Below are 12323 nucleotides of genomic sequence, written 5' to 3' on the forward strand. Positions count from 1 at the left end.
TCTGTGTCTGGTTGACCGGCTGGACAAAACAATACAGTAGCGTAACTGCCTAGAACATACCACGCACTGACATTACTTGGATATGACCACCACGAAAAACAAACAGGACAAGCAAAGGCCCGGGATACAGCGCCCTGAGCTGGGCTAGCAACGGGTGAAGTACTGGTGACACAAGGGCACCCTCAGGAATCCAGGGTACTGGCCACCATTTTGGATTTGAGAACGTCACTGGAGGGCAAAATAGACGCAGTGAGTATTGATATGCAGTTACTCCGCCGGGACGTACGATCAATCGCTGAGAGGGTTACAATGGCGGAGGAGACCTTGAAGGAAACGACCACCGCCACGGGCGACCTGACAGTAGAATGAAGGAACGGGAGTCGAGAAATGCCATATTGGAGACACTATTGGAGGAAAGTGAGGGAAGATCACGCAGGAATAACATAAGGGTGCTCGGTTTACCAGAGGGCATGGAAGGCCGAGACCCGACGAGGTGCATTGAAAACTTGCTCTTACAGGAGATTGGCCCACAGGGAAGCTGTCACAGGGATTTGCAGTGGAAAGGGCACACAGGTCCCTTCAAAAGAAACCCCCGCCTGGATCATATCCTAGGCCAGTCATTGCCAGGATTCTAAATTTTAGAGACAGAGAAGTGGTACTTAAGTTTTCCAGAGAGGGCAGAACAATACAACGTGAAAACGCCGCAATAGCAATATACCCGGACTACACACCCATGGTGCAACAAAAGCATAATAGGTTTGTACCTATTAAAGCACACTCCAGCAACTAGGAATGAAATACATGTCGATGTACCCAGCCAGACTGAAGATCATATATAGCGGTGGAACGTAATTTTTGGAAAAACCAGAGGCCGCAAACATGTGGCTCGAACACCTGCGGATGAAAGCAGCTGTCTACCTGACGGACGCTGAACGAAAGCACTTGAAGGGGTGGGATTTGCTGTGGAGACCGGACCCTTGTTCACCTGTCATGACTACCATAATCTTTCGGGGATGCCCTACTGCGTTTGGGGCAAATGGTTTGCTGGAACTGCAGGAAGGGCTCAGGATTTATGGAAGCCACAGTACATAGCAATGCGCTTGACCTGAAATATTTGAGCAGCATGGAGATGTAGGAACGTCGCCGCGTGGAAGCTGATGGGGGGTGCAGCATCACTGCTGGGTGGTGCTTGGGCAACCCCAAACTTAATGTTATTTGTTGCCAGACATTTGCTGGCCTTCACCTGGTACACAATGGCTAAGAATAACTTTGGTGATATCAGTATGCCCGAACGGGGACACACTGTTGGGCGACGTTTATCTCTAGGGTTGAGGGGGTTGTTGATTTTGGCTTTGTTCGTCTGGTTTACAGAGCTCAATGAAGGTACGCCTGGTAAGCGAAGGGGGAAGATCAGTGTTGGGAGCCGTGACGGGTTAGAAACTAAATGTATATATGTCCAAAAGGTGGCGTGTTTGGTCTACAGGGCATTGGGGAGTAGAGTACGGGAATGCAGTGAGATACGGGCCGCAAGGGTACCACAATATGACACAGGGTGAAAGAGTGTTAAATATCCCTATGACACAAGTAATGTTTTTGTCCTGGAATTTTAGGGGACTTGGATCATATATAAGGAGGAAAAGGGTGAGGTCTTACCTCAGACGGAAGAAGATCTCCATAGCCTTGCTGCATGAGACCCTCCTGCTGCCGGAAGGGCAGGAGCAACTCTTGTCGAGATGGGGCGGTACGGGATATGGCTCCACTTTCTCGCAATTTGCCAGGGGAGCTCTCATATGGGTGGATGCAACAGTTCCCTTACAAGTATCAGAGGTGGTGCCAGACAAGGAGCAGAGATAGGTCATCCTGTGTGGCTACCTTGGCCAAAGTGGAGTATGTGTTGCAAATTCCTACTTTCCTAACAGTGCTATTCCGGCGCGGTATTACCCAAATTGACCTTTCACAATTGACCTTTTGCACAATTGACCTAATTATAGTGGTTCTAATTGACCTTCTGCACAATTGACCTTTATATTATTTTAGTTATTTTATATATGTATTGGGTTGGTTTTGGAGTATAAATAATATAAGGGGATTGGATGGGGGGTTGCAGGGGTTTTTGGATTGGGTGGGGGATTGCAGGGGGTTTCCCCCCCGCATATATGTCCTAATTGACCTTCCAAATTAGGTCAATTCTCCCGAGGTCAATTCTCCCAAGGTCAATTGTGAAAAGGTCAATTAGTATACAACCTCCGGCGCATGTGCGCATGCTTAGTAGTGTGATCACACCAAGTCGGGATGTGATGTTATTATGGAGAGGGGATTTTAACTGCGTACAACATGTGCTTCTGGACAGGTCCTTACTCCCCAACCCCGCCCCCGAGGAGCCCCTCATCTGCCCCTGAGACCCTGAACACAATCATTTTGGAGCTTGCTATGAGGGATATATGGAGAGAACTACACCCAAATGTTAAGGGATGGCCTACACATGAGAATTGATTATATGTTCGTAGGTGTGGAGACCTGATGGAGTACATAAGTGCAGAATATATAGGACGAACTATGTCAGACCATTCACCACTGATGGTCACATGGGAAACGGGTGGACCCAGGGCCCCCATCCCGACATGGTGTATGTCCACCGGTGCCTTACTAGAAGGGACGTGCTACACCAAACCATAGAAAAGTACTGCTGCTGCCCCAAACCATAGAAATGTACAGCTGGCGTACTGTATGGGAGGCAATGAAAGTAGAGGTCTGCTGTGACTTCAGAGCGAGGGCGGAGGGAATCCGCAGGCAATTGAGGGCGGATCTGGAGGTAGGATGATAAGATCACTAAGATGGAAGCCCAAAGACCTATGGTGAAAAAGCTGGAGAGGGACCTTACTGAACTGAAAATGCAGTGTGCACAGGCTTGGGGCAGGATCTCTAAATTTGATTATGAGGCACGGAGAGCACAGAGACATGCAGAGGGGGATACGTTCGGGAGGATACTAGCATGGTTGTGCAAATGGGAGCAGCCCAGGGTGATGACCACGCTGTTGTTGGATGAGTGTGGCACCCCATGGAAGTCTCAGGTGATATTTCTGCTGCGTTTTACACCCATCTGTATAGACATTCCACACAGGTACTCCAGGGAGAGATCGAGGAGGCTGTTGGCCAGATTCATCTTCCGCAACTAATTAAAGAACAGGTCGAGGCTTTGGATAAACCTATCTCATTGGAGGAGGTGAGGGAGGCAATAAAAACACTTGCTGCTGGCAAAACCCCTGTGAAGGACGGACTTCCGGAGTTCTACTAGAATTATAGTTCACTATTAGCTGCTAAAGGTCTATGAAGAAGCTTACGAGAAAGGCATTCTCCCGCTGAGTATGAGAGAGACGATGGTAACACCTATACCTAAACCAGGGCTAACCATGGAGTACCGCGATTCCTATCACCCACTGGCCATACTGAATTACGATGCCAAAATCCTTACTACAATACTAGCGGATCGCCTCCACAAAGCCATAAACACAATAATACACACTGACCAGACAGGGTTTCTCCCTGGCCGTAATACGGCTTCCAACCTGGGCAGGTTGCAGCATGTCATAGATCAGACTCACGGATTGCCGGTACAACTAGTGGTTGTATCACTTGATGCTATCAAGGCCTTTGATTCAGTTTTCTGGGAGTGGATGTATGCAGCACTAAATGGTTTTGGGGTGGGTGACTCATTCATTCAGTGGTTTAAGCTACTGTACACCAACTCAGAGGCTAGGGTGAAATCTGGGAAGTGCATCTCGGAGACATGGAATATACAAAGGGGAAGCCATCAGGGGTGTCAGCTTTCACTGATGCTGTACATACTGACACTGGAGCCCCTGGCAGTGTACCTCAGACAAGAATACCTGGAAGCTGGCATAGATGTGATTTTCACTAGACATCTTATATTGCTCTATGCGGATGATGTTTTACTATACTTATGCAAACCTTCTCACAAATTCTCCATTATCTTAGATATCTTAGATGACTCTGCAAAATTGTCAGGGATTAAGTTTACTAGGCAGAAGTCATGTCTCTTCCCTCTTGCTGGACTTAGAAGAGAAGTTAAGGAGGATTTGCTAGAACTGGAACTGAAGTGGGAAACAACTAGGTTTAGGGGTTTGGATAGCACACAGGTCGCAAGACACGCACCAACAAAACACCATTAGAATAGTAGATGAGATAAAGAAGTCCATGAAATTTTGGTCCCGCTTACCACTCTCACTCATGGGTAGGGTATCCATAACTAAAATGATAATTCTCCAGAGACTGTTATACGCATTTACAAATGTGCATTACTACGTAGAAGTAAGGTTCTTTAGGGGACCTGGAAGCCACACTTAGAGACTTCCTATGGGGCAGGAGCCTCCGCAGGATTGCACTTAAGATGTTATACTTACCGTACCAAGAGGGAGGAGTTGTCATGATCTCTGCTTCCAAAAGGTCAGGGTTTTCCCAACTCCCTTGGAAGCAGATCCATAACCCAGGTTCCGAGTGGCAACCAGTCCCAATTGGGACCTTTTGGACCCAGTCCTGGCGCCAGTGGCACCAGGCTCATAAATATGCCCAGTCCCAGCGCTGGAAGCGCCGGGCTCATAATGCTTGGGTGGACTTACCTTCAGCAGACCATGCTGCTTACTTGCCTGCCAGTTGAGCCTCTGATCCTCTTCTGTTTGGAACTACTTTTCCTGTTGGGTGGGGCTGGAGCCACTCCCTAGATTCAGAACACTGGAACTCTTCTGGAAGGCAGGAACTCTTTTCTTACCAGGAACTCTTTTCTTACTTAGGCGTGGCTGTGGAAGGAGACACCTAAGCACTACAGGAGGCTATTTAAACCACACCCGGTGGATGAATCTTGCTTTGCGTTACTCTGCAACCTCTGCAGCAGAACGCTCATCGTGTCTTCTGCATCCGGTCCTGGGCCTAAGGAAAAAGGCTTACCACCCTGAATCCAGTCTTCAGCAACACCTATAAAGACAAGAAAGAACAGGTTAGCATTCCGGCATCTGAAAGGCAAAGGCTTACCTACTCTTCATGCGCTCCGGAGGTCTTCACACTGCATTCCGGCATCTGAAAGACAAAAGTTTACCAACTCTTTGCACGCTCCGGAGGCCTTCGGCGCTGCATCCCGCATCTGAAAGACAAAACAAGGTGCGTTTAAAGACATTGGGGAACTTTAATACTCACGTGCCATTACTCCTTTCCACATCTAATCCAGTGGGTATTCCGGCACCCTGCAGCCGCTCCGAACTCGTACCTGCAAAATAAAAAGACAGTTAGAGCACATAGTGAAGCAGGCAACAAGCGCTTACTTACGTGCTTCCAGGCGCTTCTATTCATCACACGGGCTCCATCTTCAACTCACTTCAGCCCGTCATCCGCCATCGCCGGAACCCTGCAAAACAAGAGACATCATTACTAAAGACTTTAAAGACATTTGAATGACTCGAAACTTACCGTTCGTGCAGTAAACGACGGACAGCAGTCCTCTGAAGTCAAGAGGCCTGCGCTACCTATCCAGTGAAGAAACTGGTTACAGCACCCTGCCCCGAGGCAGATGGAGAGCTCGGCATTCACTTACCTAAGACATCTTACTCTACACGTCAGGCATACAGTGCACAGAGGTCCAGCCCAAAGAGCCAACCGGGTGCTACACATCACCTTTGAAGATACGGTAGTCGCCCAGTCAAGACCGGCGCCTCTGCGAGAATCAGGTGAGCGTTACAGAACGCAAAGCCTACCGCAAAACTCTCGCCCAGGCGCTATGGAAACCTCGGATACTGACCCCCTAGCCCGGTTACTTGGGGAACTAAGGGCAGAAGTGCATGCAGCTCGTCAGGAAACGAATGCTCTAAGAAGGGAACTAATTATTTCCAAGGAGAGAACAGACAATCTTGCTAGACAAGTGCTACAGTCACAAGCCGGACAGACCCCGTTACCCGCATCAGGGGCAAATCTTCCTTCAACATCCTCTATGAATCCAGTGCAGATCAACCTACCTGGGAATGTACCTCTGGCTCCGCCCGAACGATTTTCTGGTGACCCAAAGAGGTTTGCAGTATTTATCAATCAGTACCGGTTGCACTTCTTATGCCGGCCAGCAGCCTTTCCAACTGATCAAGCAAAAGTAGCTTTTGTACTTTCGTACCTTAGTGGCAATGCGGCAGACTGGTCGATCCCTCTAGTTAATCAAGATGATCCGGTTCTCCATGATTTTCAAGCCTTTCAGCTTAGTATGGAAAAACTGTTCGCAAGACATTCACAGGGGCAGGCCTTGGACAATGAGCTTCTTTCGTTGCGACAGGGTAATCAAGACCTTTTGGCTTATATTGCATCTTTCAATAGACTAATAGTGGAAACTCAATGGCCTGAGGACAAAAGGATTACGCTGTTTTATAGAGGTCTACGTGGAGAGCTCAAAGACGTTTTAGCCCAAGTAGTGAATCCCCCACAAGACTGTTCGGATTATATAGACTTGGTCGTTCAAATAGATCACAGGCTGCAGAACAGGAAGGCCGATCGTTCCAAGTTTGATGCTCGAGTATTTTCCAAACCGCCAACTCCTTCCAAAGGAGTAGACTCCGGGGAACCCATGCAAATAGGGGGTCTGAAAGGTCGTCTAACACAAAGGGAGCGGGAAAGGAGGAAACAGTTGCAATTATGCCTATATTGCGGAAACTCAGGGCACTTTCTTCGAGACTGTCCGGTGAAACCTGCCAAGAAGGCAGTAGGAGCTGCAGTTACCAAAGTTACAAACTCTGAGCAGGGAAACAACCTCGCCCGACAAGAATAGAGGTCCTCTTGCCGAGCGTGAAAACCAGTTCCGTGACCTCGCATTTCGTGATACCTATGGTCCTCATTAGCCCTGATAATCCGGATCGATTACATGCAATTGAAGCTTACGTCGACAGCGGTGCCATCGGCAATTATGTGGATCATGAAATGGTTTTGAGGATGAATCTAACTCTTTGTCCCAAGGCTGTAAAGGACGTCATTACTACGGTGGATGGTACGGAGATAGCCTCCGGGCCAGTAACGCATACCACTCAAGAGGTGACGCTAGTAAGTCAAGATGGACACCATGAGAAGATCGTGTTCGATGTGATCAAGGCCCCTCAGTTTCAGATTATTCTAGGAATACCTTGGTTAGAGAAACACAATCCTCTGATCGATTGGCGAGCAAGAACGGTCCAGTTTCCAGAATGTGTCTCTACTTGTCACCCTCCACCTGGTGTTGCACTGGCCGCAATTTCTTCAGAGACTCCCCAGTTACCTCCCGAATACCTAGAATACCAAGATGTTTTCCGGAAGGATCAGGCTAACTCTCTACCTCCTCATAGGTCTTATGACTGCCAGATAGACCTGATACCTGGATCTACTCCTCCTTGTAGTAGAATTTATGCCCTCACGGAGCCTGAGAACCTTCACCTTCGACAATACCTGGATCAATACCTGGCAAATGGGTTTATTCGTCCTTCCAAGTCCCCTGCTTCTTCAGCTTTGTTCTTCGTTCCAAAAAAGGAAGGAGACCTTAGAACTTGTATCGATTATCGCTCCCTGAACCAGATCACCGTTAAGAATAGATATCCGTTACCTTTGATCCCTGAACTCCTGGACCAAGTCAGAAAAGCATGCATATATACAAAGCTGGATCTTAGAGGAGCTTACCACTTGGTACGAGTAAAAGAGGGCGATGAATGGAAGACGGCCTTCCGCACCAAGTATGGGCTATTTGAGTATCAGGTCATGCCCTTCGGACTTTGCAATGCCCCGGCCGCCTTTCAATATTTTATGAACGATGTCCTCAGAGAGCTCATAGATGTATGTGTTGTTGTTTACATTGACGACATCCTCGTTTATTCTTCATCGGAATCTGAACATCGGAAACACGTGAAAATGGTCCTCGAAAGATTGCGTCAACACAAACTTTTCGCTAAGTTGGAAAAATGTGTTTTCAACGTGACTGAAGTTGAATTCTTGGGATTCATATTATCACCTGGCGGAGTGCGTATGGATTCAAAGAAGGTCGATGCAGTTCTCAAATGGCCATCACCATCCTCCGTAAAAGGTGTGCAAAGCATGTTAGGCTTCGCTAACTTTTACCGCAGGTTTATCCCCGAATTCTCTCGAATAGTCCAGCCCATCACTGCCTTGTTAAAGAAAAACAAACATTTTGAATGGTCTACCGAGGCGGAACAAGCTTTCCAGGATTTGAAGACTAAATTTATCTCTGCACCAATCTTAAAACACCCTCGCCCCGAACTCCCCTACATCGTGGAAACTGATGCTTCAAGCCTTGCCATGGGGGCAGTTCTATCACAAAAGGACCCGGTAACCAATCAGTTGCATCCCGTGGCATTTTGGTCCCGCAAATTCTCGCCTCCTGAAATCAATTACACGATTACTGACAAGGAACTTCTGGCTATCAAGTCTGCCTTTAAGGCTTGGCAGCATTATCTGCTGGGGGCCCGACACACCGTTACTGTGATTACGGATCACCGAAACCTGCAATATTTGAAGACCGCAAAAGCCCAATCCTCTAGACAACTCCGTTGGGCATTATTCTTTGCCGAGTTTGACTTCATAATTACCTATCGACCTGGTACAAAGAACGGTAAAGCCGATGCCCTTTCTCGGATGGGAGTGGAAGAACACTTGGTCAACCCTAAACCTGTACCAATCATTCCCGAACAAAGAATTCTGGGTGTAATCGCCACAGAATCCATAGAGGAAGTTAAGGATAAAGCCAGGCAACTTGTAACTCCAGCAGACATACAGAATTGGCATCTGCAGGGAAAGGACTTTGCAGTAAAGGACAACTTATTGTATTTCCAAGAACGATTATACCTACCCAGCACAGATTTACAGAAAAAAGTAATCTCTTGTTATCACGACTCTTTAATGGAAGGTCATCCCGGTATATCCAAGACCTCAGAAAAGATCAAGCGCTACTTCTGGTGGCCGTCTTGGAAAAAAGATATCAGAGACTTTATAATGTCCTGTGGAGTATGCGCCCAAAACAAGAGTCAAAAGGAAAGACCAGCAGGCCTCTTACGCCCTATTGACATCCCACCTCGCCCTTGGCATACGCTTTCTATGGACTTCATCACCGATCTACCTCCATGCTCCGGATACAATACGATTCTAGTAATCGTGGACTTATTCTCCAAGATGGCGCATTTCATTCCGCTCAAAGGCTTGCCAACAGCAGCAACTCTGGCCCGAGAATTTCTCGAAAACATCGTCCGACTGCACGGTTTTCCTTCGGTTCTAATTTCGGATCGAGGTAGTCAATTTATTTCTCATTTTTGGCGAAGTTGCTGTCGGTCGGCTCAAATTGATGTGAGACTATCGACCAGTCACCACCCTCAGACCGACGGACAAACCGAGAGGACCAATCAAACTCTGGAACAGTATTTACGCTGCATGCTGCAACAAACTGAAAAAACTTGGAAAGATATCCTTTGGATAGCCGAGTATGCCTACAATAACTCTGTCCATTCGGGAACTGGGAAAACCCCGTTTTTTCTTTTGTACGGCAGTCACCCTCGAACCTCGGAGTTGGATCCCCTCCAAGATCTTGAAACACCAGCAGTAGACTACCTGCATTCTACAATCACCCAAGCCTTTAAGGAATCTGTTTCTCACCTTCAAAGGGCTAAAGAACAATACAAGAAAGGAGCAGATCAACATCGGAAGGAAGCCCCTCACTATCAAGTAGGGGATCAAGTCTGGTTATCCACCAAATATCTATCTCTAAAAGGGCCACGCACATTCAACCCAAGATACCTTGGTCCCTATTCCATCACTACCATAGTAAACCCAGTAGCGGTCAAGTTGGACTTGCCCCCGCACATGAAGATACATCCGGTCTTCCACGTCTCTCTATTAAAATCTGTGCAACCTCAAACCCGACTAACCAAATCTCCAAAACCTATCCTAGTGGATGGAGAACTCGAGTTTGAAGTCAAAAGCATTCTGGACTCCAAGATCTCCAAATCTAAACTATTCTACCTAATTGACTGGAAAGGCTACGGCCCCCAAGAGAGATCCTGGGAACCTGCTGAATATGTCCACGCTCCTCGCCTAATCAAAAGATTTCACTGAACATTTCCTGACAAGCCAAAACCCCCGGAGAAGCCCGGTTTGGGAGGGGCCTTGAGGGGGGGTACTGTCATGATCTCTGCTTCCAAAAGGTCAGGGTTTTCCCAACTCCCTTGGAAGCAGATCCATAACCCAGGTTCCGAGTGCCAACCAGTCCCAATTGGGACCTTTTGGACCCAGTCCTGGCGCCAGTGGCACCAGGCTCATAAATATGCCCAGTCCCAGCGCTGGAAGCGCCGGGCTCATAATGCTTGGGTGGACTTACCTTCAGCAGACCATGCTGCTTACTTGCCTGCCAGTTGAGCCTCTGATCCTCTTCTGTTTGGAACTACTTTTCCTGTTGGGTGGGGCTGGAGCCACTCCCTAGATTCAGAACACTGGAACTCTTCTGGAAGGCAGGAACTCTTTTCTTACCAGGAACTCTTTTCTTACTTAGGCGTGGCTGTGGGAGGAGACACCTAAGCACTACAGGAGGCTATTTAAACCACACCCGGTGGATGAATCTTGCTTTGCGTTATTCTGCAACCTCTGCAGCAGAACGCTCATCGTGTCTTCTGCATCCGGTCCTGGGCCTAAGGAAAAAGGCTTACCACCCTGAATCCAGTCTTCAGCAACACCTATAAAGACAAGAAAGAACAGGTTAGCATTCCGGCATCTGAAAGGCAAAGGCTTACCTACTCTTCATGCGCTCCGGAGGTCTTCACACTGCATTCCGGCATCTGAAAGACAAAAGTTTACCAACTCTTTGCACGCTCCGGAGGCCTTCGGCGCTGCATCCCGCATCTGAAAGACAAAACAAGGTGCGTTTAAAGACATTGGGGAACTTTAATACTCACGTGCCATTACTCCTTTCCACATCTAATCCAGTGGGTATTCCGGCACCCTGCAGCCGCTCCGAACTCGTACCTGCAAAATAAAAAGACAGTTAGAGCGCATAGTGAAGCAGGCAACAAGCGCTTACTTACGTGCTTCCAGGCGCTTCTATTCATCACACGGGCTCCATCTTCAACTCACTTCAGCCCGTCATCCGCCATCGCCGGAACCCTGCAAAACAAGAGACATCATTACTAAAGACTTTAAAGACATTTGAATGACTCGAAACTTACCGTTCGTGCAGTAAACGACGGACAGCAGTCCTCTGAAGTCAAGAGGCCTGCGCTACCTATCCAGTGAAGAAACTGGTTACAGCACCCTGCCCCGAGGCAGATGGAGAGCTCGGCATTCACTTACCTAAGACATCTTACTCTACACGTCAGGCATACAGTGCACAGAGGTCCAGCCCAAAGAGCCAACCGGGTGCTACACATCACCTTTGAAGATACGGTAGTCGCCCAGTCAAGACCGGCGCCTCTGCGAGAATCAGGTGAGCGTTACAGGAGTACAGCTCCCGAATCTGAAACTGTATTATTTAGCTACTGTACTGCGATATGTGGTTATCGGATGGAGTCACTGCTGTATCTGAACTGTTACAGACAGCAGTGAATCCTGTAAAACTTAAGGAAATCCTGTGGGTCCCGGATCTTGCATGGGATCCCAATGTTTGACAGTGGGACTGGGAAGACAGATCTAGGCCAGGACACTGAAGTTGGCGCATTTGTCACATCCATATTCCCGAAATGTTCCTATTGCAGCAGACAACTGCACAAACCTGGCAGAACTTTGGGTGGCCAAAAATTGGGAAAGGCACAGCATCTACACATGGAGTGATATGGGTACGAGTGAACAGTTTAGGGAGTACGACGACCGGATGCAAAATGAGGGGCTACCTGGCAGTCAATTTCTACAGTACATAAAGGTGATGAAGGTGGCCAAACAGAAGTGGGAGGTATGGCCTGCTGAATCAGCAGAGGAAGCACTTTTATCATTATTGTATGAACTGGAGGATGATTGTAGGCCAACAGCTAGAATATATGAATGCCTCATGGGTAAATTCAACACTGCACATGAGCGGCTGAAATGTAAATGGGAGGAGAATGTGGGGTCACAGATTGCAGAGTCACAATGGGAGCAGGCCTTGATTTTTTTTAAGAATGTGTCTCGGAATGCGAGGTTCCGTCTCGTCCAGCGCAATATATTGCACTGTACATATATGAATCCCAGTAGACTGGCCAAATTTAATAAAGAACTGCTGCCCGAGTGTCCTTGGTGTAACAAAGAGAGAGCTGATCTGATGCATATGCTGTGGGAGTGCAATTGGG

This window comes from Ambystoma mexicanum, chromosome 4q (assembly GCF_040938575.1).
Source record: "Ambystoma mexicanum isolate Mex_15411 chromosome 4q, UKY_AmexF1_1, whole genome shotgun sequence".
Taxonomy (NCBI): Eukaryota; Metazoa; Chordata; class Amphibia; order Caudata; family Ambystomatidae; genus Ambystoma; species Ambystoma mexicanum.